This window comes from Equus caballus, chromosome 5 (assembly GCF_041296265.1).
Source record: "Equus caballus isolate H_3958 breed thoroughbred chromosome 5, TB-T2T, whole genome shotgun sequence".
Lineage (NCBI taxonomy): Eukaryota > Metazoa > Chordata > Mammalia > Perissodactyla > Equidae > Equus > Equus caballus.
In genome coordinates, this window is record NC_091688.1 from 92,240,793 (window position 1) to 92,266,170 (window position 25,378).

A 25,378-nucleotide genomic window follows, 5' to 3' on the forward strand; every position below is an offset into this window, starting at 1 on the left:
CCAGTACTATGTTGAATAGGAGTGGTGAAAGTGGGCACCCTTGTCTTGTTCCTGTCCTCAGAGGGATGGCTTTCAGTTTTTGTCCATTGAGTATGATGTTGGCTGTGGGTCTATCATATATGGCCTTTATTATGTTGAGGTACTTTCCTTTTATACCCATTTTACTGAGGGTTTTTATCATAAATGGGTGTTGGATCTTGTTGAATGCTTTCTCTGCATCTATTGAGATGATCATGTGGTTTTTGTTTTTCATTTTGTTGATGTAGTGTATCACGTTGATTGACTTGCGGATGTTGAACCATCCCTGTGTCCCTGGTATAAATCCCACTTGATCATGGTGTATAATCTTTTTGATGTATTGCTGTAATCGGTTTGCCAAAATTTTGTTGAGGATTTTTGCATCTCTGTTCATCAGTGATATCGGCCTGTAGTTCTCCTTCTTTGTGTTATCCTTGTCAGGTTTGGGGATCAGAGTGATGTTGGCTTCATAGAATGTGTTAGGGAGTTCTCCATCTTTCTCAATTTTCTGGAACAGTTTGAGGAGAATAGGTATTAAGTCTTCTTTGAATGTTTGGTAGAATTCTCCAGAGAAGCCGTCTGGTCCTGGACTCTTATTTTTGGGGAGGTTTTTGATTACCGTTTCTATTTCCTTACTTGTGATTGGCCTATTCAGATTCTCCATTTCTTCCTGATTCAGTTTGGGGAGATTGTAGGAGTCTAGGAATTTGTCCATTTCTTCCAGGTTGTTCAATTTGTTGGCATATAGTTTTTCATAGTATTCTCTTATGATCTCTTGTATTTCATTGGTATCTGTTGTGATTTCTCCTCTGTCATTCCTAATTTTATTAATTTGCGATTTCTCTCTTCTTTTCTTGGTGAGTCTGGCTAGGGGTTTGTCAATTTTGTTAATTCTTTCAAAGAACCAACTCTTTGTTTCATTGATCCTTTCTATTGTCTTTTTTGTTTCAATATCATTTATTTCTGCTCTTATTTTTATTATTTCCCTCCTTCTACTGACTCTGGGCTTTGTTTGTTCTTCTTTTTCTAGTTCTGTTAGGTGTCGTTTGAGGTTGCTTATGTGAGCTTTTTCTTGTTTAGTGAGGTGAGCCTGTATTGCAATGAATTTCCCTCTTAGGACTGCTTTTGCTGCATCCCAAATGATTTGGTATGTCGTGTTCTCATTTTCATTAGTCTCCAGATAAAATTTGATTTCTTCTTTAATTTCTTCAATGATCCATTGTTTGTTGAGAAGCGTGTTGTTTAATCTCCACATTTTTGCACCTTTCTCTGCTTTTTTCTTGTAGTTGATTTCTAGTTTAATAGCGTTATGATCAGAAAAGATGCTTGATATTATTTCAACTCTCTTGTATTTATTGATGTTTGCTTTGGTTCCCAAAATATGGTCAATCCTTGAGAATGTTCCATGTGCACTTGAGAAGAATGTGTATCCTGCTGTTTTTGGATGAAGTGTTCTATATATATCTATTAAGTCCATCTGGTCTAATTTTTCATTTAATTCTATTATTTCCTTGTTGATTTTCTGTCTGGATGTTCTGTCCATTGGTGTTAATGGTGTGTTGAGGTCCCCTACTATTATTGTATTGTTGTTGATGTCTTCTTTTAGTTCTATTAAGAGTTACTTTACAAATTTGGGTGCTCCTGTGTTGGGTGCGTATATATTTATAAGTGTTATGTCTTCTTGGTGGAGAGTCTCTTTTATCATTATATACTGTCCCTCTTTATCTTTCTTTATCTGTTTTGCTTTGAAATCTACCTTGTCTGATATTAGTATAGCGACACCTGCTTTCTTTTGTTCATTATTAGCTTGGAGTATTGTTCTCCATCCCTTCACTCTGAGTCTGTGTTTGTCTTTGGGGCTGAGGTGTGTTTCCTGGAGGCAGCATATTGTTGGATCTTGTTCTTTGATCCATCCTGCCACTCTGTGTCTTTTGATTGGGGAGTTCAGTCCATTTGCATTCAGAGTGATTATTGAGATGTGGGGGCCTACCATTACCATTTTGTGTCTTGTTTTCTGGTTTTCTTCAGTTTCCTTTGTTTCTCGTCCCATGGTTTAATCTGTTCTGATGTAGAGCTGCTACTCTCTGTTGTTGTCCTTCTACTTATCTCCTCTGCTCTTGGTTTTGTAGCCCCTTTCCTTTTTTGGATTTTTCAGGAATGAGGGTTTTCCTGAAGAGGAGGTTTTGTGGCAATGAACTCCCTTAATTTTTGTTTATCTGGGAAAGTTTTTATTTCTCCATCGTATTTGAAGGATATTTTCGCTGGGTAGAGAATTCTCGGCTGTAGATTTTTGTCCTTCAGATTTTTGAATATATCATTCCACTCTCTTCTAGCCTGTAAAGTTTCTGCTGAGAAATCTGCTGATAGCCTGATGGGGGTTCCTTTGTAGGTTAGTTTCTTTTGCCTGGCTGTCCTTAGTATTTTCTCCTTGTCGTTGACTTTTGCTAGCTTCACTACTATATGCCGTGGAGTTGGTCTTCTTGCATTGATAAAGTTTGGAGATCTATTGGCTTCTGTCACCTGAAGATCCATCTCCCTCACCAGATTTGGGAAGTTCTCAGCCATTATTTCTTTGAATAGGCTTTCTGCCCCTTTCTCCTTCTCTTCTCCCTCTGGTATACCTATAATCCTTACGTTGCATCTCCTAATTGTGTCTGATAATTCTCGGAGAGTTTCTTCATTTCTTTTTAGTCTTGCTTCTCTCTCCTCCTCTGCCTGCAGCAATTCTATATTGCCATCTTCCAAATTGCTAATTCTTTCCTCCATATTATCGGCCCTACTGTTCAGAGCTTCTAGATTTTTCTTAATCTCCTCTATTGTGTTCTTCATTTCCAATATTTCTGTTTGGTTCTTCTTTATCGTATCAAACTCTTTTGTGACATAGCTCCTGAACTCGTTGAGTTGTCGGTCAGAATTCTCTCTTAACTCATTGAGAATTTTAATGATGGCTGTTTTGAAGTCATCATTGTTTAGGTTATATATCTCATTTTCTTTGGGATTGTTTTCTGTGTATTTGTTACTTTCTTTCTGTTCTGGAGACTTAATGTATTTTTTCATATTGCTTGATGTTGTTGATTTGTGCCTCCGCATGGAGATAGAGTTTAGTTGCTCCTTTCACTTGTTTCAGCTGCTGCGGTGGGGGAGCAGCTGTTTATACTGCACCAACCAGGAACCCTGTCCGCAGTTGCTAACTGGGCCTGGGCCCCTCCTCATAGCCACAGTGGCCCTTTGGATTCCCTCCTCTGCCGTGGGGGCCGTCACAGGGGGGCTTCAGGCTGCTGGTGCCTACTGTTGCAGCCCACCTAGATGTGCTCTCTCCTTGGGGTCTGCAACGGTGTTATGGGCTTTTCCAGCGGCCAGGGGTGGGATCACTTATATTTGTCGCTCCGTTGCTGTCGGCACCCACAAAATCTCACTTGTCCTCTATGGGTCGCAGGAGAGCTATTGGCATCTTCTACAGTCTGTGGTTAGTTCACCTAGCTATGCTGCTTTTGCCCTGGGGTCTTCCAGCCTTGTGGCTGGCGGCTGGGTGCCTTCTACTGGTGCTGTGCAGAGGCTTTAAATTTTTATTATATTTTAAAGATTTTATTTTTCCTTTTTCTCCCCAAAGCCCCCCAGTACATAGTTGTGTATTTTCAGTTGTGGGTCCTTCCAGTTGTGGCATGTGGGACGCTGCCTCAGCATGGCCTAATGAGCCGTGCCATGTCCACACCCAGGATCTGAACCGTTGAAACCCTGGGCCACCGAAGCAGAGCATGTGAACTTAACCACTCGACCACGGGGCCAGCCCCCACCATTCTATTTTAAATTCTACTTCAAGTCATTAAATATTTTAAAACATTATTAAACATATTTTTATATAATTGTCAAATATAAAAAAATAACTTTAGATTCTTCTTTATAGAAGATTTAAACTTGTTTTCATTTTATTTTCTTCTGCATTTAGAATTGCAAGGAGAAGACAAATACACTTTCGTACTGTTTTAGGTAATTTAATTTTTTTTTGTTTGGAGCTTTTAAAGAATCTCTCTTTACTTTTAAGCATTAAAAAGTTACTATAATATATTTATTAATTTTTCCTGTATCTTAAGGAACTCTCACCTCTGAGATAAAATACTTTTTTAAATTAGTATGGTTTTCTTTTAGGGTTTTATTGATTATTGCCCTTGCTTACTTAATTTTTTTCATCCTTTAGAATTTTCTATTATTCACAGATTAGAAAGCTATGACTTTCTTCTGTATTTATTATCACATCTCCTATCATTTTAATCCATTTATGCTTTTCTTTGTGTTTAGTCTTATATTTTGTGTCATTAGTTTGATTTGCTAAACTGTGAGCACCTTCAAGCCAAGGACTAAGTCTAATTTATATTTTTACAGTGAGGGCTTCATACAGTGTTTGGCACAGAATAATAATTGTCTTTAGTATGACTACAGTTTGTCTGTTGTATTTTGGTTTTCCTTGAGTTTCTTCTGATGTTGGCCTGATGGTTAGCGTCCAAGTGCACAAATTTTTTCTTGCAAAAGTGCTCTGGCTGAGAGGGGGCTGGAGGCTACAAATCAGTCTGAGCTCTGTAGTCGAGTTCTGCAATGTGGTGCAGGGGAGGACGGGACACTTTCTCTCTAATTTGTATAGACATGCTCTGTGGGTTAAGAGGAATCTTGATTGGCCTGATATCTTCTTATCAGACTATTGTTGTTTAGTTAATCCAGTGTTCTCTTAAACGTTCTAGAGAACACAAAGTAAATATTTTCTAAAATTTTCTTTCATTTTTGGCAGAAAAATTATGTGAAATTTTGTCCTCTTCCTTCTTAGTCATCAGAGCATTGCTCTCCTTCTCTTGCTGTTCATTTGTATGTAGGTTTCCTGTTGGCTTTTCCCCTGATCATTCAACCTTCAGCAAAGAGACATTTAGCTGTTACTATTTACTGAAGCGCTGGCATAGACCCTTTTGCTCATCTATGAAGGTGGAGCATGAGGGCTATACAGAGAGTTTAGGAAAGTTCCTAGTATGTTTGAGATTCCATTTCTGTCCTCAAGAGAGTGAAGGAATTGCTCAAGCAGTTGAGGCTGAGTGTCAGGAAAAGAGGTTGTGTGTGTGTTTGTGTGTGTGTGTGTGTGTGGTATGTTAAGTGTCTGCGTGTATTGGGAGTGTGAGGAATGTGTGTGTGGGTGCTTACAATAGCATCAGAATTCTGAGATAAGAGAGTTAAAAGAATGTTCATTATTCAAATTGACAGGGTTTCCCAACCATTGGTTCCCAGGGATTAAAGGGCTCCTTATCTCTGTCAGCATCCCATAAATTGAGCCAGCAGCTATGATTTGACATGGGATCTCATTTTTGTCCCACATTGGATGAGACACATTGGATAAGTTATATATCTTATATATCTTCCTTTTCCAAGGAAGGGAAGGGGTTTTTTTTCTTTCAATGCAAAGAACTACAAAGAACTGACAAAAGCAAATATAGAGCACAAGACAAACAACATGAAGTTTCTGTTGATGGTTAGAAAAGTTAACAAATGAGGGAAGTAGGATGTGACAGGGATAATTTCTCAACCCCAAGGTTGAGACCACCCAAGTTTGACTATATTATCTCATGATCTGATGGCAAACAGATAGCAGGAGATATTAGAATTTCTAAGACAGACAAGCAAACAGTTAAGACACATAAACGGACAACCAAATACCCCAGTATCCTGGCACATGTCAGGGACCACAGAAAAAAGCTTCCCAACATTGTTTCAACAGCAGCTGTGAACAAAAGCCAGAGGTGGCCAAGACCCAAGTTCTGCATGCAAGAGCCAACAAGTTGATCCCTGCACTGTGACACTCAAAGGAGAAGTGAGATAAGGCCAGTTGGGACTTAAAGGGTCTGGATGAGGTGCTTTCTCCTGACGGCTCTGTAATCTTCTGATGGCTCAGAGTCATTTAGTTTGGTTAAAAACAGAACTGATTTTACTTAGATATGAGGGAGGTAATCAAACATAGACTGATCATCATTGAACAAAACGTTAAAACAAGAACCGTGGACTGGCAGTACAGCGACGAATTTCGTTTGTCCTTAGACAAGTTGATTGGCCTGGAGTTGGATGGCAAGATTTATTAGGGAAAGCAAGTTTAGTTACTTAGTGAAACCTTATGATTTCAGCTGTGGCGTATATTTTATTGCTATCTCTGTGTAATAAAGGCTAGAATCTTTCTTTGGCTTTTCCACTTTAGTTAAGCCTAGTCACCACCATAAGTCCTCAGGGGAGAATTCTAAAGTTTTCCTGATTATCTGCAGGTATTTTGTTTTAATATTAAGAACCTATAACTTTGTATATGTTAATGACTTTGTTTGTAATCACAAGGACAAAGAATCCATAAGGGTTCTAAAGTCAGGCTGATTTGATGTGACTCCACTGTATTTATCTTTATCATTCTGTCTATTGAATATCTTGCACACAACATTCTATACATTGATTGAATAGTGGATGATACAGCGAATTTTGAATAAAAGTTTTATGTTTCTCAGGAATCCACCTCAGTCCTTTTTTCCTCATCAAACACTCTTCAAGTTTATAAAATAAGGATTAGAACTAGAGTCCACTTGCTATGTTTTAATCACAGAAGTGCTTCTATGCTTCAGTTGTGTGGTTTTGGAACAAAGATGGATATCAGGGTCATTACACCTAGTATCAAAATTGCTTTAATCATAACTATTAGCCTCTAATATTATGACGAAATAAGATAGTAAATATGATGTCATAGTCTTTAAGAAGCCTTTCAATTTTATCATATTTAGCTCATAGGGATGTTGTAAGGATTAAGTGAGTTAATGGAATAATTGGTATATGTGTTAGCTATTGTTATATAATTATAATAAATATTATGAGAAAGAAGGGCAAGAGTGTATACAATAATTTGGCAAAACTATATCAACTACTTAGGCTGAATTATAAGTTTATCACTAAAGCACTAGAGAGTAGCAGAAGAGAAATTCGCTATGCCTTGAATAAAAGTGCCAAGCACTATTCTAATGTCTTTTTGGGAAAAACTAATTCAAGTGGATCTCATGGCTAGTCCCTTTAAAGACAGCCCTATATGCATTGTCGTGTTTTAATTCTTACAAATTTCCTCAAAATATTTTTTTGATCAGTCTCATGCACTTCCTCAGTTTTAGCCAGTATTGATAAATCTTAAAAACATAATGCTCTTCTGAGCTCTGGACTTGTACTTCAAATACCAGCCTAGATATAACAGAAGCACTCAATCTCAACACCTCTAAGTGTCAAGGTACCTTCTCCCCTAAGCATGTTTTCCTTTCCATAGTCCTGTTGATTAATTTTACAACTATCTAGGAAGTCACCCAAGCCTAGAAACCTTGTGATCCTCATTGATCCACACCTCTCCCTTACAGCCTCATCTAAGTAGTCATTAGGTACTGCCGGCTTTGCTCTCTGGTATCTTTCTTCTCCATTCCTATTTCCTCTGTGTTAGTTTAGGTCTATAACTTCTCCTGCCTGGTATAGCACAATAACCACAAAATTAATGTCTCTTCCTCTAATGTATTCTTCACATTGCTTCTGGAATTACCTTTCTCAAATATAGGTCTATTAGGAGTAATGCTGCTGTGAACATTTATGTACATCTTTTTATGTGAACGTATGTGTTTGTTTCTCTCGGATATATTACCTAGGAGTGGAATTGCTGGGTCATTTGGTAACTATGTTTAACATCTGAGGAGTGGTCAAACTGTTTTCCAAAGAAGCTGCATCATTTTACTTTCCTACCAGCAATGTATGAAGGATCCAATTTCTCCACATCCTCCCCAACACTTATTATCTATCCTTTTGATTATTGCCATTCTAGGGCATGTAAAGTGTTATTTCATTTGCATTTCCCTCATGACTAAAGATGTCAAGCAGCTTTCCATGTGCTTATTGATCATTTGTATATCTTCTTGGGAGAAATGGTCACTAAGATCCTTTACCAATCAAAAATTTTGGTTATTTATCTTTTTATTATTGAGTTGTAAGTGTTCTTTATATATTGTAAGTCCCTCATTAGATATTATTTGCAAATATTTTCTTCCATTCTGTGGGTTATTTTTTTCTCTTTTTTGATGGTGACTTTTGAAGCAAAAAAGTTTTTAATATTAGTGATGCCCAATTTGTCTATTTTTCCTTTGCTGCTTGCGCTTTTGTTATCATATCTAAGAAGGCTTTGCCTAACCCAAGATCATGAAAATTTAGTCCTATGTTGTCTTCTGAGTTTTACAGTTTTACTTCTTACATTTAGTTCTGGGATCCATTTTGAGTTAATTTTTGTGTACAATGTGAGATCGGGGTCCAATGTCATTTTTTTACATGTGGATATTCAGTTGTGACAGTGTTTCATATTGCATGACTAATCTAAAACCCAAAAAAGTGTTTGCAATTTTTCAAAATTTAAATCTGCTGGCATTTGACATTGTTGGATAGGTCTTGTATTCTAGAACCAATTATCTGGTGACTTAATTGAAGATCCTTTACTTTTTGTAAAATACCATTTTCATTTTTAGTCTTTTTCTTAGAACTTTCTGATGTAATTTCCATGACTGAAATAATTGTTCTTTTACTGTCTCTCTATATAAATCTAATTTGCATGGGTGTGCAAAAATTCAATCCAATTTATGACTGACCAAAGTTACAAGCTCAGATCCTGTTATAAATCATTAAAACAATATTTGTTGGACATTTGATTTTGATTCTAGGTGGTTGATTTCATTGATTTTTTTCACAGTTGAAAGGAAACTGCTTTTTCCAAATTCTTTATGTAATTGCTGAAAATGTGCCCTAAAATTATGTACTTTATTATCTTTAATTTTTCTCATACATAAAATAGCTTTTAAATTTTGCTATGCTCAGCAAATTTCAATTGCCATTAATTGTGTAATTTGCAACATGTCTTCTTCCAATCTCTTTTTTCTTTCCTATTCCGGTCATATTGCTAGCTTCTTTTATCTCTCTTTGATTCTATGCTATATTTTGCCTTTATACGGAATTTAAAATGTGTCCATACTTATGTTTTTAAACTAGAAAATAATTTAATTACAAAATAATTTTAAAATTATAAGTATTTCAATTTACTTACCAATTATCATTTACATAGGTTTTACTATAACTTGTGCTGCTTGCAGAAAATATTCAAATAAACACATTAAAATTGTTACATTGATACCTAGAAAAAATTGATTGGAACCAAATCAATCCATTGAGACTGACAAGATTGGTATTGGTTAAAGTTCTTCAGAGAAACAGGACAGAATGTATATATATCATTATAAGGAAGTGGCTCATGTAGTTATGGACGGTGAGAAGTCCCAAGATCTATAGTTGGCAAGCTGGGGACCCAGGAGAACTGGTGGCGTAGTTCCAATCCAGGTCTGAAGGCCAATGTCCCAGCTTAAACAGTCAAACAGAATAAATTCCCTCCTACTCACCCTTTTTGTTCTAGTCAGATCTTCAACGGGTTGGACGAGGCCCACCCACATTACAGGGGGCAATCTATAATAGTCAGTTTACTAATTCAAATGTTGAGCTCATCCAGACACATCCTGACAGACATAACCAGAATAATGCTGGGGTTTTTTTCCAAGTAATTTTATTGGGATTATAATGGTTTATAACATTGTATAATTTTGGGTGTACATTATTGTTTATCAGTTTCTCAATACACTTCATTGTGCTCACCTCCAGCAGTCCAACTTTTATCCATCACTACACATATATGCCCCTTCATCCCTTTTGCCCACCCACCCCCCAATCCATCTGGTAACCATTAATCTGTTCTCTTTATCCATGTATTTGCTATCTTCAACATATGAGTGAAATGATGCAGTATTTGTCTTTCTCTGTCTGTCTTATCTTGCTTAACATCATACCCTCAAGGTCCATCCCTGTTGTTGCAAATGGGACGATTTTGTCTTTTTTATGGCTTAGTAGTATTCCATTGTGTGTGTGCATACGTACATATACACATATTCTTTATCCATTCATCTATAGATGGGCACTTGGGTTGCTTCCACACCTTGGCTGTTGTGAATAATGCTGCAATGAACATAGGGGTGCATAAATCTCTTTGGATCATTGATTTCAAGTTCTTTAGATAAATACTCAGTAGTGGGATAGCTGAATCGTACAGTATTTCTATTTTTAACTTTTTGACAAATCTCCATACTGTTTTCCATAGTGGCCGCACCAGTTTGCATTCCCACCAACTGCGTATAAACATTCCCTTTTCTCCACATCCTCTCCAACACTTATTGTTTTTTATCTTGGTAAACATAGCCATTCTGACTGGTGTAAGGTGATGTCTCATTGTAGTTTTGATTTGCATTTCCCTAATAATTAGCTATGTTGAGCATTGTTTCATGTGTCTGTTGGCCATCTGTATATCTTCCTTGGAAAAATGTCTGTTCAGAATAATGTTTGACCAAATGTCTGGGCACTCTATGGCCCAGTCAAGTTGACACATAAAATTAACCATCACAGTTGGTGATATGTTTATGTGTAATACTAGAATTTATACATGTGCTTGATACACACACTATTATACAACATCCTACATAATGTGAGAGTCAAAGTGGAAAGTAGAACTACTAAAACAACAAAGGTATGTTTAACAGAAGAATATTTTGCACTGTTTAGTTTTTTAATGTAATAAAATATATATGACAAAATTTGCTATTCTAACCATTTAAAGTGTGCAATTCAGTAGCATTAACTACATTTGCAATGTTGAACAACCAATTATACCACTCTCTATTTCCAAAACTTTTCATCACTGAAGCAGAAAATCTGTATCTATTAAGCAATAACCCCTCATCCTGATACTGGCCTAAGGCAAGGTTGATATGAGAGGAGCCGTGTTGTAACTTAGAATAATCTCTGACTAACCCAATCAGTTGTGTATTATCTAACTTGCATGTAGCCTACTGCATCCATCATCGATGGCAGCTGTAAGACCTAATGTGGCACCTCCAGTCACTCATGCCAGATGGTCATCATTCCTGAGCCCCTCCTTCATAGCCCACTAGTCCCTATACAACTGCCTCAAGATTATGTGCCTCTTTGAGATAGTCTTTGGGACATGAGTTGACCATCTTCCAATTTTCCTGGCTAATCAAATAAATCCCTTTCTCAACCACCCACTCATCTTGCAATGGATTGGTTTTAAGCTTTTGGTGAGCAGAATGAGCCCTTGCTCAATTCCTGTTTCCGGTTCCCTCTAGTCCGTGGCAACCTTTACCTACTTTCTGTCTCTATGAATTTGCCTATTTTTGATATTTCATATAAGAGGAATCTCAAAATATTTGTTCTTTTGTGCCTGGTTTGTTTTACTTAGCATGTTTTCCAGGTTCATCCATGTTGTATCAGAAGCATTTCTTTTTATAGCTGAATTATATTCCATTGTATATATATATATACACCACATTTTGTTTATCTATTTATTTGTTGGTGGACATTTGGGTTACTTTCACCTTTTGGCTATTGAGAATAATGCTGTAATGAACATTTGCATGCAAGTATCTGTTCGAGTCCTTGTTTTTTGGGTTTTTAAAAAAATTTTTTTTTGAGGAAGATTAGCCCTGCACCAACATCTGCCGCCAATCTTCCTCTGTCTGCTGAGAAAGATTGGCCCTGAGCTAACATCCGTGCCCATCTTCCTCTACTTTATATGTGGGATGCCTGCCACAGCAAGGCTTGCCAAATGGTGCATAGGTCTGCCCCTGGGATCCAAACTGGTGAACCCCAGGCTGCTGAAGTGGAATGTGCAAACTTAACTGCTGCGCCACAGGGCCAGCCCCTCAAGTCCTTGTTTTTAACCCTTTTAGGTATATATCTGGGAATGGAATTGCTGGCTCAGATGGAATGCTTCAGTTTTTTAATTTAAATTAAAATGAAAGTCGATTAAAAATTGTGTTCTTTAGTCGTACTAAGCATATTTCAAGAACTCAATAGCCACATATGGCTAGTGACTACACTATTGGACTGTGCAGGTCTAGATTAGAACATTACAGACACCCAATAATTTGATGAGCAACTTCATAATAAATGTACCAACTGCGCCTCTCTTTCTCTGCTACTCAAATAAGTTTCATGCTTCCTGCTTGTGTGCTTTTGTTCACCTTTTCTTGCGTCATAATTCTTTTTGCCTGAAATATCCCCTTCTTTCCTATTTTCCCCTATGGAAATTTTCTCTCTTTTAGGAAATATTATCACGGCAGCCCACACTGACCTCTGCTACTCATAAATCATCAGAGCATTTGTTAACTTTTAATTTCTATGACATTTACTTTGCATTATATTTATATCTATTTCTTAGTTTCTTATCTAGATTTTAAATTCCTTTAAATTCCTAAGATACTAATAGCAAAAACAAGAGCTACATCACTATTTGTTAAATAATTACAATATCTCAGGCACAGTGTTAGTCATTTTATACACTCCATTTCATTTAATCCTTACAAAAGACCTAGGAGAGGAGATAGTATTATCTGAATTCTACATCAGGATTTAGGTCTTAGAGGCTAAGTAACACGGTGAAGATCAGATTTCTAATGAGTGGTGGTGTCAAGATTCACTCTCAGATCTGTCAGATGCACTACGTGTCCAGTTATATTCCTTTATAAAGATTACTTCAGGAAATCTTTATGAATAGTATAACCTAACATTTATTGATTGACTACTATGTGCCAGATCTTATTGTGTTTTCATGTATACAATAATTTAATTCTTACAGCAATCTTATGAAGTAGGAGCTGTAATCACCACCATGTTATGTATGTGATAGTGGTACGGAAAATTAAGTCTCAGAGCTAGTGTATGGCAGAGTCAGAATTTGAACTCAGGTAGTCTGAGTCCAGAGCCTATATTCTTAATAATCATATTATTTGTAAATTGCATTTAACAAACATTTGTTGAGTGATTGCTATGTACCAGACACTGTGCACAGCATTAGGGATTTAAAGATAAATAGAGCGGAGTGTGTGTGTCTTTTCTAGGAGCTTAGTCTACCAGACTGAACAAATAAGAAACTTTTGTCATTGTTAGGAAAGTTATTAAGCACAACTGTCACCACCACCAAACAAGGATAATGAGGACTTGCTGTTTCCTAGGTACCGTACTAGGTGTTTTGCAGGCTTTAATTCATTTAGCCTCACAACAACCTTGCAAGGTCATTATTCTTATTATTCTCATTTTCAGATCAGGAAACTGGGTGGGAGAGATGTTGTCCAAGCCATGAAGTGGGAGAACTGGCTGATAAACACAAGCAATGTGGCTCCAGGAGCCAAGTGCCTAAATGAACATTACCCGTGGGTAATAGAATTGCAATTTTCCTGGAGTGTGAACATGTAGTATTATATATAGCGCATTAAAAAACTGGCTTTAGCCAATTTTGGGAACTGGGAGCAATGTTTAGTCGTTCCGAAATGAGATTCAAGTAGGTGCAGTTCCTAGAATGGTCAGCAGAGGGAGGCAGCGTTTGTAATGCACAGCTACATTAAAACGGGATAACCTGTGGGAATTGGTCATCTCTAGAGTCACTTCTTGCTCTAACATTCTACGATTATCCTTGTCTGAATTTCACAAAGGAGTGGTTCCTTCTCAAATATATATAGAGAAGATTATTTTTATCTGATTGAACATGGTATTTATTTCAATATTTATTGAATGTTTAAGAACTTCTCTAAAGAAATAAGTGTAAGATGATCTGTATCCTTAAAGAGCTCAGAGTCTCACTGAAGAGGCAAGATAGATAAAAATGTAAATGGTGATATAAAACATCATATTAACAAAGTTTTGGAGGATTTCGGATACAAGGAGAAATTAATGGGGCTGCAATGGAATGGGAATGGAAAAGTACTGAAAGGTGAGTAGCATGTGCATAGGTAGAAATGAAGCGGAAAGTTGGTCTTTCTTGAAAATTAAATTCAATTTCCCAAGCATTTATAAGCTGTCTTCAGTGAGCAAGGCGCCATCCCTGGCACTGCAGAGAAAGTACGAATGAGTGATACAGTCCCTGCTTGAAGGAAGTCACAAATCCCTCAGCAGTAATAATATGTCAGGATATGGTAGGCAAATAACAGAACACTCTATTAGAGGCCTCAAAAGCTGACAACAAAATATATGTGTCTCATTCTCAAGAGGTGCCAGACCATTCATGTAGAACGTTCCACGTTGATGGCCCTAAACTACTTCTGTCAGTTTTAGCTGTTCACCCATCTCCAGCCTATGTACAAAGCTGAGGTTGAAGAGAAAGAGGTTTCTTTGGTGAGGCGGTGACAGAATACTGCATTTCACCCACCTTATTATCCTTCTCCAAGGGGAAGTAGAAAGATATATTCTCCTATGGTAGAAATCCCCTAATAGAAACAAATGGAAGCTCCTAGGTGCTGCAGAGCTTGCTCAGAGAGGAGGAGACTGCTCCAGTGCAGGCACAGCAAGAATTTCAGAGCCTGGAGAATATGGCTTCCTGCGTAGCAGAGTTTTGCGTAATGTTGGTGCTCTAAGTTGTTTCTGGGTAGTGCTGTAGCTGGGGGCATGGAAGACGGTGAGTCTACATCTTTCTCTCACCTGCAGAATGGGCAGGCTGCCAATGCCTCTGAACTTCATGGGTTTCTGTGGAATGTACATAAAGCATGGGCGGCTGCATCCATTGACCCCCCTTCTTATTTTATTTTTATCAACAGCAGCTTATTCATTGCTTTGGGAGTAAATAGAAATAAAAACAACCTTGTATAGAGGCCAAGCTATGTTTTCACCTGTCTTTGAACTTGGACCAGACAAATAGCCCAGTAATAAATAATAATAACAATAATAATAGTAATAATATAATAATAATAAAAGGGAGAATATGGTAGGTGTCCCCTCTTCTCAAGTCAAGGAGAGACCTTTCCAGGGGGCACTTGGAGACCTCTATGTGTGTCTCTAGGGACTCGAGGGTCTTGCCAGTGACTTCTCTAAAGGTGAGGTGCTGTGGCTAGAATGGCCCTGTCTGGTGGCAGAATACATCGGTGGCTGCTTTAGGTCTGGGCTGTACTTCCTCCCATGGCGGGGTAAAGTGCATGTTTTTGAGACTTGAGAAGGATCCAGCTGAAATGATCCTAACCAGATATGCTGCCTGAGGCACATGAAGAGAGGGCGATCCCAGTCGTCATGTAGCCAGACAGAAAAGAGGCAGACCAGGCGACCACAGGTAACTCATGAGGAACCCACAAAGGTACTCCATAGAGCAGCAGTTGTGAATTTCACCTAGAGGGCGCTGCGGGTGGATTATGCAGGGGAGGAAGACGTTGCCTCTACCCAGTCTAGGTCCTTCTGGCTGGCCTAAGAATTAAATTGACATGAGACAGAATAACAGGTGAAAGTCAAACAAATCTTTATAACATGTATACATGGGAGAGATTCAGGAAAACTGAGCAACTCGCCAAAATGGCAGAGGCTCTCATCTTAAGTATCATCTTTAGCTAAAAACAAAGGAGGATGTTGGGGGGTCAGTTATGGGAGATTACTAGCAAAGCACAGTTAACAAGACTAAGGTTGTTATGCAGATTTAAGTCCTTGCCTTCTGCATTGCTAAGAGTTTCTAGAGAAATGTCATCCGCACACCCTTCTTCCTGGTACAGAGAGGGAGATAGATACCTTTACTGATGGAGATTTCCCTTACAAATGTAAACGTCTCTTGCAAAGGGTTGAAGTCTACTTTTCAGTGCTTCTCCCCTGTGTGCAGTTTTTAAAAGTAACCAGCCCAAATCAGTCCTCATGCCAAAGAGACACATTTTGGGGTGGCCAATTCTGATCCCGCAAAAGTACAACCATACCTGTCACAAAAACTGTGCCCCATTTCCCCAACACCTACCCTCCCACCCTCCAGACACGAGAAACAGTGACTAACAAGTTGGGAAGATGGAACCAGGAAGAGAAAAAAAATCTGATTTTGTCCTCTTACCCCACATAGGTGAGGGGATAGGAGGAATTTAAATTTGAATGGGTTTGGAGTTTGAAATTATATTTGACAGAGCTATATTTCTGTACTTTCTAATTTTTCAGGTCTATAATAGTGCTCTATGGTTCTCAGTTTGTTTTCTTAGCTTTGCATTTCCCCTTTTTCCCTTTAATATTGCTTTACATCTTACTTTTAGAATTGATTTTTTTTTGTTCTCGTTAACATCTATATTATGAAGTACTTGCTGGAATTTTTTTCTTTGTGGGGCTCTTATTACTTCCAGAATGGTTCCTTCATCTGTACTATCCTCTCTCATATTTATTTATTTTTGCTGATACGTGTTTGGAAGGTTGTTGTGCGCTTTCTTTTTATCTTTTTTTTATGTTGCATACGGGCAGCTTTGTCTAGACCTTACGTTTCCTCTGCTATTCTGTGAGTGAATTGTCCCTGCTTTTCTGTTACTTTAGGTTCAGGGAGAAGGGAAGAGCTCAGGCGTTGCCGTGCGCAGCCCTGGTTGGAGGACTTGTGCTCTGCTCCTGCGATTGTATTAAATGTTTCCTGTGCTAAACTCTTTCTATCTGTTGAAGTTTATCTTCATCTCACTAAGAATATTATAAGGCTTTTGATTATTGCTTCTAATCATCATGGAGTCCTGGGTTCTTTGTTTCCTTTAGAGAAAGCAATCGAAAATTTTATTTTGTTTGGTTTATTGGATTCTCTGCTTCAATGTTACCGATTCTCCCTTTTCACATTCACCCATTTCTCGCCAACAGTAATTTCTCTTCCTCTCAACTCCAACTCTTTCCTCCTCTGGGGAAAAGGTGAATAATAAATGGAAGGATTTGCCTCTGTATCAATAATCCATGCGTTGGTTGCTTCCCTTCAGGCATTAAGCATACCTCTTCTCCACTTTCCCTCCTCTAGAGACTCTTGTCCTAATTATTTTCTCTTCTTTCTTCCTGTCTGCTGAATCACTATTGTTGGAGATAATTAATGCTGAGTGTTTATGACTATTCTGCTATCCTCTCCATTTTTCTCTCAGGTGGAAGACACCAAAATAGAGAGTCCCAATATTTCCCTTTTCTGGTAGGACAGGAAGGTGGTTCTGGTGGCACTTTTCCTCTCTTGCAAAATTCTTTGTCTCTTTCAAGGGCTACCCAATGTCTCTCTGAATCTCTTTCCCATATCGCAAGGTGGTCAGGGAGGTGGTTAAGATTTGACCTACTACCTGCTGTGTCCATCAATCGTTGTGCCAGCAGAGCAGTCTCATGACTATTGTAAAAGGGACATTTCAATCATATGTGAAACATCCTCTTTGAGAGTATATATCCATTCTGTGCACCCCACTTCTTTGGTGCCCTTCCTTCCTTGTAGAAGGAAGGTCCTGGGCTATGGTCCTCACATTTTGGCTCAGAATAAATTCACCCAAATTTTCATTTATAGTTTGGTTATGGATTATTTTCATTGACAAATCAATGGAGAGTAGTCAAGATTTTTAAATAGGTGACTGATGAAATGAAACATTCATTTCAGGTTTGGAAGCTAGCATGTTGTCTCGTGGAAATATATGGGATGAATTTGCACAGAGGGAATTACGAAAGCAGTGAAACAAGTTAGGAAGGTTTTATAAAATCAGATATAATGCAATGAGGGCCTGAGGTAAAGAGGAACCTCTTTCATATGTTAGAGTTTTGAATTGAGTAATTAGAGTCTTTTTCCTCATAGGTTTCTAGGGTACCATCAATTTGTCTATCACACACTCAATTGTGTAAGAATTTTGTATTAAAGTAGGAAAGCTCTGAGTCAGAAAGTAATGCAAGGGAGAAAAGCTTCTCATCTTTTTTATTTTTTAACAATGAATTTGGCATCCATCCACAAGCAAAAGTACCTCTGAAGGAGTTGCAGGATCCACCACTATAAGCCAAGGGACCCAGAAGTCTTGCCCATTGTGCATCCAGTAATGGCAGGCAGACTTTGGTACCACTGAGGGACCAGCAGGAGCTTGTGAACTGGCCACAGCCCTTCTCACCCTGGTTGGAGAAAACCAGGAGAGTATTGACTGGGCAGACACTCAAGGATGAGGGAGACTATAGAAGTTCGTGACATCCAAAGACAGATTCTAGCACTCCACTGGAATGCAAAAGAATAGAAGTTTGCATGTCCTGGAGAGGGTAAGAGAGACTCTGCCAGCGCCGCCCCTCCCCTAAAGGGGCACAGCTTGGAGCTGCACTGGGGGTGGGGACACTTATCCCTTGGCAGGGAAGGGAGAGCAGTGAAAGCCCAGCTAACCCAGCTGTGCAAGAAACTGCTGGAGAAGCTCATTTCTCTCCTGCAGCACCCAGTGTTAGGGCAGGGTCTCCATGACTAGGGAAGTGAGGAGATGGGGAAAGACGCAGATAAAAATATCAAAGGGCATTAAAGGGATGTGGTTCCTGTGGACTGCTTTCAGAACTCTAGCAGGAAGCCCACCCATGAGCCGCTGGGAGATACTCAAGGATCCTCCCCACGTGGCCCACGGGCACCTCCGATGCTCTGAATGCTAAATCCACACCTTCCCTTACTCGAAAGCTGGCTCATGGAGGGATAGAAAAAGATATTCTAGGCAAGTGGAAACCAAAAGTAAGTGAGAGTAGCTATACTTATATCAGAGAAAATAGACTTTAAGCCAAACATTGATAACAGGAGACAAAGAAGATCATTATATAATGATAAAAGTATCAATTCATCAAAAAAGACATACCAACCATAAATGTATACACACCAGACATCAGAGCACCTAGATATATTAAGCAAATATTAACAGATCTAAAGAGAGAAATAGTCAACAATACAATAATAATAGGGGCCTTCAATACCCCACTTTCAGCAATGGATAGATCATCCAGACAGAAAATTGACAAAGAAACATTGATTTGAACCATACATTAGACCAAATGGACCTAATGGACATATATAGAACATTCCATCCAACAGCAGCAGAGTATGTATCCTTCTTAACTGCACACAGAATATTCTCCAGGATAGAGCATATGATAGGCCGCAAGACAAGTCTTAGCAAATTTAAGAAGATTCAAATCATACCAAGCATCTTTTTTGACCATAGTGGTATGAAACTAGAAATCAACAAGAAGAGGAAAGCTGGAAAATCTGTAAGTGTGTGGAAACTAAACAACACACTCCTGAACAACCAATGTGTAAAAGAAATCAAAAGGAAAATTAAAAAAAACCTCAAAACAAATGAAAATGGAAACACAGCACACCAAAACCTATAGATGCTGCAAAAGCAGTTCTGAGAGGAAAGTTCATAGTGATAAATGCATATGTTAATAAAATAGAAAGATTTCAAATAAACAACACAACTTTACACCTCAGGGAAGTAGAAAAAGAAGAACAAATTAAGCCTAAAGTTAGCAGAAGGAAGAAGATAACAGAGATAAGAGTGGAAATAAATGAAACAGAGACCAGAAAAACAGTACAAAGAATCACTGAATCTCAGAGATGGTTTTTTGAGAATAAACAAAATCGACAAAGCTTTAGCTAGATTAACTAAGAAAAAACTCAAATGAATAAAATCAGAAATGAAAGAGGAGACAATACAACTGATACCACAGAAATACATAGAATCATAAGAGACTACTATGAATAATTATATGCCAAAAAATTGGACAACCTAGAAGAAATGGATAAATTCCTAGAAGCATACAACATATGTGACTGAATCATGATAAAATAGAAAATCTGAACAGACCAATAACAACTAAGGAGATTGAATCAGTAATTAAAAAGCTTCCAACACAGAAAAGCCTAGGAGCTGATGGCTTCACTGGTGAATTCTACCAAACATTTAAAGAAGAATGAATGCCAATGCTTCTCAAACTTTTCCAAAAAATTGAAGAGAAAGCAACATTCCCAAACTCATTTTATGAAGCCAACATTACCCTGATACCAAAGCCAGATAAGGATACAACAAGAAGAGAAAATTATATCTCTGATGAAATGCTCAAGAAAATCTTAGCACACCAAATTCAACAACACATTAAAAGGATCATACACAAGGATCAAGTGGGCTTTATCCCTGGGATGCAAGGATGGTTTGATGTATGCAAATCAATAAATGTGATACACCAGATTAATAGAATGAAAGCTAAAAATCATCAGATCTTCTCAATAGATGCTGAAAAAGCTTTTGACAAAATATAACCTTGTTTCATGATAAAAACACTCAACAAATTAGGTATAAGAGGAACATACCTCAACATCATAAAGGCCATATATGACAAACCCATAGCTAACATCATATTCAGTGGTAAAAAGCTGAAAGCTTTTCTTCTAATATCAGGAACAACACAAGGATGCCCACTCTCACTACTCTTATTCAACATAATGTACCCTCAAGAAAAATTGAATGAATAAATGATGTTCTAAAAAATAAAGGAAAAGTTTCCTCCCCTATGCAAAGGGAAAAACCTGTTAGAACCTGTCAAATGCAAAGGAAGATATTTGGGTTATTAACAGCTCTTCAATGAAAAAATATTTATTAAATATCTATTATATACTAATGTCCTTTCTTTTTCATAACTTGACATTCAGGCACTCCCTAACCTGATCTCAAAGTATCTTGTCTTTCAGTCCTGTTCCTCACTGCTGTAGCCACGAAGTTACTTATCAGTAAACTAGGAACTAAGCTCCCATTATAATGGCTAAGACAAAAATCTCAACCCTAATGGACCATCTAGTTTAATGGAGAGACAGACATCCACATGGTTTACCAGGATATAGGGTAAATAAAATAAATATTAATGATAAAGGCACAAACAACATGCTACGCCATGCACAAAAGGAGCGGTTAATTCAGAGCAGGAGATTGAAGTGAATATCATCTGTGCCAGGCCTTAAGGGATGAATAGGACTTTAAAAGGTGGAGATGGGAAGTGAAGAAGAGCATTTGATGTAGAAGAAACAATGTGAATAAAAGCAAAAATATGAACATACGTGACATATGTGAGGAATTGTGAAGAGTCCAGTTTGACTAGAATAGAACATAGAGTGTTTAGGGCAAAGAGTAGAAGAGAAGAGGCTGGAAAGGTAAGTTGAGGCCAAATAGTGGAGAACTTTGCATGACAGAGGGGGCTCGTGCCTTATTATATAGGCTTTCAGAGTTGAAGAATAATGTGCTTTGCTGAGTGTAATAAGGAGATAACCAAGGCATCTGTGAATATGAAGATGGATTAGAGAGGTGAGAGAACAGAGGCAGAGAGAACAGATAAGCTTCAAGAATAAAAGAAATGAGGAAAAATCAACAATGGGGTTGTAGTGACAGAGAAAAGGGGCGAGGCTAACACGAAATAAGCCCCTGGAAGCCAAAAAGATTTGGCTAAAAAGCCAGGCTGAGGGGGTGCCCATGGGAAAGAAAGGAAATAGAATTCATTGAAAACTCTATACTTGGATTACTTTCTTCCTGTGCACCTGTGCATGGCTTGAGTGTAGAGAGCAAAGGGAAGAGTGACACATGAGGAGGCCAGAAGTAGTCATGGGTCAGATCATTCCCGGGCAGCCATCTTGAGGATTTGGGAAGTTTGTCTATAAGCAGTGGAACTTCACTGCAGGGATTTTAGCAGAAGAGTGACTTGAACTGCCTCCTCCCTCCGTCACAACCATCCCTATTCTGGCTAGATTCCATAATACATTGCTTCCTCTTCAACTTGTTATCCTTCTCTCAAAGCCTACCTATAAATCATACACTAAAGATCAATCCAATCACCTGCCTTCTCTAGTCCTATACATTGAGTAAAATAAAATAATTCCCAGCTTGATTCTACCATAAAGCCAAACTCTTCAACATCATCTTGCCCTCGACAATGCCCAGGATTCTTTGAGTGTTTCCTTAGTTACCTCTTTTGCCAATTCTCCACAGTAGGTAAATCAAATCATTCTGTTCTTCTCAGATGTTCTCTACAATCTACTTGCTCAAACTCAGCAGATCTCTCACTTCAAAGAGAAAGTAGAAGCCATTAGACAGGAACTTTTTCAACTTTCTGCCACTGTATCTACAAACTTACCTGCACCTATACTCCCTCAACCTCGTATCAGTTAGGAATGTGACTGCAAATGTTGGAAAGCACAACAGCGGTTTAAACCAGAAGAATTCTTGTAAAAATGTTGGGGCCAGAGACTAGAGGGGAATAGTGAAGACTTAGGATAGCAATTTAGGGACTGGGACAGGTGTACCAAAAAATGAATAAATAGAAGACCCAGCATCACTGATGGCCCAGCTTCACTGGCCATCATAACAGGAGCTCTGTTGTTGCTGTTGCTAGTAATTTTTTTTATCATGGGAGTTATCCAAAGTCACAAATCGTATCAGTAGACAAGTTGCGACTAGAACTCAGATTTCCTAATTCAATATACTTCAGTAATCCTAATGAAGGTAATGTTTTTGGCCTAGGAAACCAATGAATATTTAATTCCTCATGAACTTCTTGTGACTTCTTGCACATTGAAGCAGCAGCATTCATCGCTTCCGGGAAGACAAAATCCACCTAGAGAAAAGGGATCTTTGCTTAGTTTTGAATCTCAGAGCCAACCCTCTTGAACCCCTTATAAGACAATTGTCTTGAAATCCAGGCTTTTTGAAAGGAAAAAGAGGCACCTAAATTCCAAAATTGTCTCTTTACAAACCAAAAGGAAAGTTAGTTATTTGAAAATAGAGTTTTACAATGAGCCACAATAGAGAAAGGATGGAGGATATAATTCAAGAGAAGTCCCACCATGTGAAACATAGAAAGTGTTGGGGAAAAACTTAAGAGGTGTGTGTGAGAGACGAGTGAGCAAAGGTAAGACAGTGTCTTTTATTCACTGTGCAACTCAGTGGGTTGGTAGTTTTGGAGGGAATTTGGGAACATCACTGACCAAGAGGTTGGAAGCCTCTGAGAGAAGTCCTGTGCTAACATGAGGTGGCCACAGGAGCATAAGAATGGTGGCATGGTGTATTAGGCACCACAGTAGCTCACTCCCTATGGCGAGTGCATGTCACAGAAGATATGTAGAGGTTCCTGAGCAACTCTGAGAAATATAAACAGTAATTTAGAAATAAGCGTTAGTGTACTTGTCAGAGAGTCATAGCAGAGAATTCTCAGGAGAGGTCTCTGTTCAAAGGAACATCATAGTGATAGCTGTGAGTGGGCAACTCCAAGTTTAGGCCTAGATGGAAGATATTGCTAAGTCTCAGAGGATTAGCAGCATCAGTGAAAATCAGTGTAGACAGCCTGATCAGCAGGAGATGGCTGAGACTTTTGAGAGCAATCACCACACATTACCCACGCCAAGGGATCAGACTCAGCAACACCAGTTTCAGCAGTGGTCACAGTAAGTATATAGGCCAGTGCCCAGAGCCCAGGTGAGGCAAGCTATGTATCAACCAGACATCATATGGGTGCCAGGAGAGAAGGACAACACTCCCACTGTGCTATTGCTAAGATATTACACGAACTTATATTGCTAAGATATTACATGAACTTCTTCTGTGCCCAGACCTCAAAAGATGAGAGGGGAAGACTAAGAATGAGAGGGGAAAAACCTTGAAAAATTGAGCATTAGTCTCCCCAAAAGACTGAGTTTGTCCTAAATAAACTGTTTTACCTTTAGTTGGGAAAGCCTGAGTTTTCCGCTTTTTCCCCCATTTTTCAACTTTGAATTTTGAAAATTTTCAGACCAACAAAAAAGTTGAAAGATTTTTACAGTGAACATTCATGTCCCTTCACAATATCCATCAGTTTTTAACATTTTATCTTATTTGATCAACCTACCTACCTATTTATGTATCATCTGTTAATTTTTTGCCTATTTGAATGCAAGTTGCAGACATCATGGAGTTCATATCTAAATATTAGATTTAACCTTATGAAATTGCTGATATGTAGTGATTTTTGGATGTTTAACTTAACACTTCTGTATGCATTTTCTAAGAATAAGGACATTCTCCTCCACAACAGCAACTACGAACACATTAGAAAATTCACATTAATTCAGTAATATACAGGCCATATTTAACTTTTTCCAGTTGCCCAAAATGTCTTTTATAGGTGATTCATGTTCCCCACCCCAGCCCAAGATCCAGTTGAGGTTCATGCACTGCATTTGGTATTTATGACTCTTTAGTGTCTAGAACAGTCCCTTTGTTTTCGGGACATTGACTTTTTTTTTTGATAAAAGTCCAGGCCAATGTCTTGTAGAATTGCACATTTTGGATTTATCTGACTTGTTTTCTCATGGTTAGATTTAGGTTAAACAGTTTTGATAAGAATACTACATAGGTGACATTGCATACTTCTGATTGAGTCCTATGAGGAGACACGTGGCACATTGTTCAACTATTGGTAATGCAAGTTTGATCATTTAGTTGATTGAGGTGGTGTCCACACAAACTCTCCACTATAAAGATACATTTTTCCCTTTTTAATTAATAACTAAAATATGGGATAATATTTTGAGACCATATGAATATTATATTCCCAACAACCTTTTATGCAAAGGCTTTAGCATCCATTGATGATCCTTAGCTATTATATTGGAGGTTGCCAAATGATGATTTTTTGATTCTCTCATTTATTCTACACTTACTAGCTCAATTCTTCTGGAAAAAAAAAGCTCGAATTCTCTCGTGCGCGGCTATCACTGTGGATTTATAAATTTTATTTTATCCAATGTATTATAATTCATCATTGCCATTATTCTTTTTGAGGCTCAAGTCTTCATATATTTGATCAGTAGGCAACCACTTCAGGCTGACTCCTTTTTCCTTTTGGCATGACCTAATTAGTCTTTGAGTGCTTCACTGCTTTCTGGCACATCAAGATGTTCCAAGTTCCCCTAGTACTTTGGCTGCTACAGACCTGGAGTCATTTCTCCAAGGATCTCTGTCTTTTTTAAGTGGAAAGTGGCATTTAGAAGCCAAGATCTGGGTGCCAGTTGTGCTCATTGCTATGGAGCGCATTGCTTCTAGGCCCAATGAGGGACTCCAGAGCACATCTGAGCCTTAGTGTGAAAATTTAACTCTCATCCAACCCCATAACTATATAATTAATTTATTAGACTTATTCCAGCTACTCATACAGGAATCAGAGTGGTATTTTAGAATGTAAATTAGATCATATTTTCCCTGCTTAAAATCATTATGTGCTAAACTTCAGCCACACAGGTTGTCCTTCAGTTCCTCTCATACAACAGTCTCTGGAGGTTGCCAAAATGGTCCATTTGTAAAAACCTAATCCTTTAAAACTTTCAAATTTTTGTGTATATTTTATAATGTATACAATATATTAATACAATAGTACACACAATGTAAATATAACCAAATAAATATAGTTGGAGTTGTGTGAGCAAATT